General features: G+C 46.2%; 1 non-coding gene across 1 annotated transcript; it reads left to right on the top strand.

Annotated features, from left to right (window-relative positions):
• The first annotated feature begins 1,803 nt into the window (after window positions 1–1,803).
• On the top strand, window positions 1,804–1,875 carry trnaw-cca. The gene has a single exon. It is a non-coding gene; the product is annotated as a tRNA-Trp (tRNA).
• The last annotated feature ends 882 nt before the right edge of the window (window positions 1,876–2,757 follow it).

Below are 2,757 nucleotides of genomic sequence, written 5' to 3'. Positions count from 1 at the left end.
ATGCACAATATCCGTGCAATATCTCCCCCCCCCCCCCCCCCCAACCCCCCACGCCCCCCATCTTCTGCAGCTCCTCACAAAGGCCGCCTTGCTGATCTTTGAGTGGCCCTATTCTCTCCCTTGTTATCCTTTTGTCCTTAATGTATTTATAAAAATCCTTTGGGTTATCCATGACTATTTGCCAAAGCTATCTCATGTCCCCTTTTTTGCCCTCATGATTTCCCTCTTAAGTATGCTCGTACTGCCTTTATACTCTAAGGATTCACTCGATCTCTCTGCCGATACCTGATATATACATCCTTCTTTATCTTAACCAAGATCTCATTTTCTCTTGTCATCCAGCATTCCCCAACCTACCAGCCTTTCCTTTCACCCGAACAGGAATATACTCAGATGAAGAAGCGTCGCTCCGAAAGCTAGTGTGCTTCCAAGTAAACCTGTTGGACTATAACGTGGTGTGGTGTGATGTTTTAACTTTGTACTCCCCAGTCCAACACCGGCATCTCCGAATCAGGAATATACTGTGTCTGGACTCTTGCTATCTCATATTTGAAGGCTTCCCATTTTCCAGCAGTCCTTTAACCTGCGAACATCTGGCCCCAATCAGCTTTTGAAAGATTTTGCCTAATACCTGAGTCTTCCTCCAATTTAGAACCTCAACTTTTAGATCTGTTACATTATTTTCAATCACTGTTCTAAAGTTAACAGAATTATGGTTACTGGCCCTTAGGTTTTGCACCCTCGCCAGTATGTACATCCACATTGTGAATTAGAAAATGTCCTTGTACACACTTTACAAATTCCTCTATTTGGCAGATAGGAAAATGGGCAGGAGTTATACCTTGGGTCCACTATTCCTTCATTCCCACGAAGCCTAACCCCATTCCCACCCCAATAGTCCAACGGCACCTTCCCCTGCAACTGCCGAATGTGTGACACCAGCCCATTTACCTGCTCCCTCCTCTCTATCCAAGGGTCCAAACTTACCTTCCAGGTGAAGCAGCACTTGACCTGCACTTCCCACAACCCAGTCGACTGCAGTTGCTGCTCATAATGTGGTCTCATCTACATTGGGGAAAACGAAGCATAAACTGGATGACTGCTGCACAGAACATCTACGTTCTGCTGCAAAAAAGACCCTGAGCTTCCAGTTGCCTGCCAATTCCACACCCCACCCTGTTCCCTGGCCAACATCTCTGTCTCAGGTTTGCTGTAGTGTTCCAGCGAAGCTCAGCACCAGCAGAACGAAGAGCACCGAATCTTATACTTGGAGAGAATACATCCCTCCGGTCCCAATATCAAATTCAATAATTCTCGGGCCTGAACTCCATAGTTTCCTCGTCCCTTCCACACACACCAAGCCTTGTTATCACATAGTCTGTCATTACACACTACCTATTCTTAGCCACGAACAGTCTCCATTCACCCTCCCACGCAGATCGTTATCAACTCCCTTTCCTGTCCACAGTTCTTCCCTCGCTTTGGGCTCTGCCCTGATCTATCATTCACTGCATCCGCCTTCCTCCAACAATATCTCCTGCATATAAACCAACGTTTTCCCAATCACCATCAGTTCTATGGAAGGGTCACCGGCAACTCCTGTTTTTTGTTTCAGATATACAGCATCCACAGTTCTTTCACCTTTTTGTTGAGATAGAGTTGGAAATTACTTCGAGAGACAGAAGGAGAGGGGGCAGAGACAGAACACACATGAACTGTTGATCTCTGTTGTTACTCATAACGTAAAATCATTGCAGTGCGATCACTTCCCTTAAGCATGAATAGATGTCGCGGGCGACCCGTGAGCTTGTGGCGCAAAAGTAGCGCGTCTGACTCCAGATCAGAAGGTTGCGTGTTCAAATCACGTCAGGCTCACTGATGTCAACTTCTTTCATTTCAAATCGAGAAAGGAGTACGTTTACTCCGTATATCTGTTGAGCTTTGCTGTCTGTTTGATTTGTGAACACTGTGTCAGGGGGGTGGTGTGCCCCTTGTCTGGGTAAATGCTCAGCTCCCCCAGTTCATCACCGCATTTAAACACAGCCGCCTCCCTCTGGGCAGCCGCTTCGTTCAGTTGGTGACAGCGCGGTGTGAATAACGTAATACCGATAGTTTTACAACATAATCCAGAGACTCCCAGCTTTATGTTTCAATCTATCAGGAGAGTGTTAGCGAGTTCAGATAGAAATGTTTCCCACCAACTGCAAATCCTTTCCTCTCACTGGACTCAGTTAAAATTATCTTTATTCAACAGAAGGAGCGGAAACTCTAGTCCGACGGCCCATCTCCACATTAACGGTGAGCCTGAATTTTATAAACGGTGTCAGTAAAATCCAGTGGCGGACACTGATTTGGTTCAATCGATTTGTTTTGCCAAGAGTAATTCACCGAGAGGATGCTGCTGTGTGAAACAGCGTGGGGAATTACTGCTGGGCCTCCTGCGCATGGGACACACCGCAACTGATGTGTTTCACCTTCACCAGGCTCAACACAATATGTAAATAAGTGTCTCATTCTGTCGCCGTCTCCCTGTAAATCTGCACATTGTCACATTGAACATGCCCCACCGAATTCCCTTTTGTGTCCATTGAATCTGCCTCTTTGTCACTGTCAGACTGCGACTTTCTGTCCCCACTCCCTGTGCACGGTCTTCCTAATGTCACTTTTACTTATTTTCCTGATGACTTTAAATCTCTGCCAAATCATTCTCGATTCTTTCAGGCCTGGGAGCATTTTCACTGCATTATTTCCTCTGTC

Source organism: Chiloscyllium plagiosum, unplaced genomic scaffold (assembly GCF_004010195.1).
Source record: "Chiloscyllium plagiosum isolate BGI_BamShark_2017 unplaced genomic scaffold, ASM401019v2 scaf_69439, whole genome shotgun sequence".
In the NCBI taxonomy this organism is placed as follows: Eukaryota; Metazoa; Chordata; class Chondrichthyes; order Orectolobiformes; family Hemiscylliidae; genus Chiloscyllium; species Chiloscyllium plagiosum.
The sequence above is the reverse complement of the archived record's forward strand: the minus strand, read 5'-3'. Positions and strand labels throughout refer to the sequence as shown.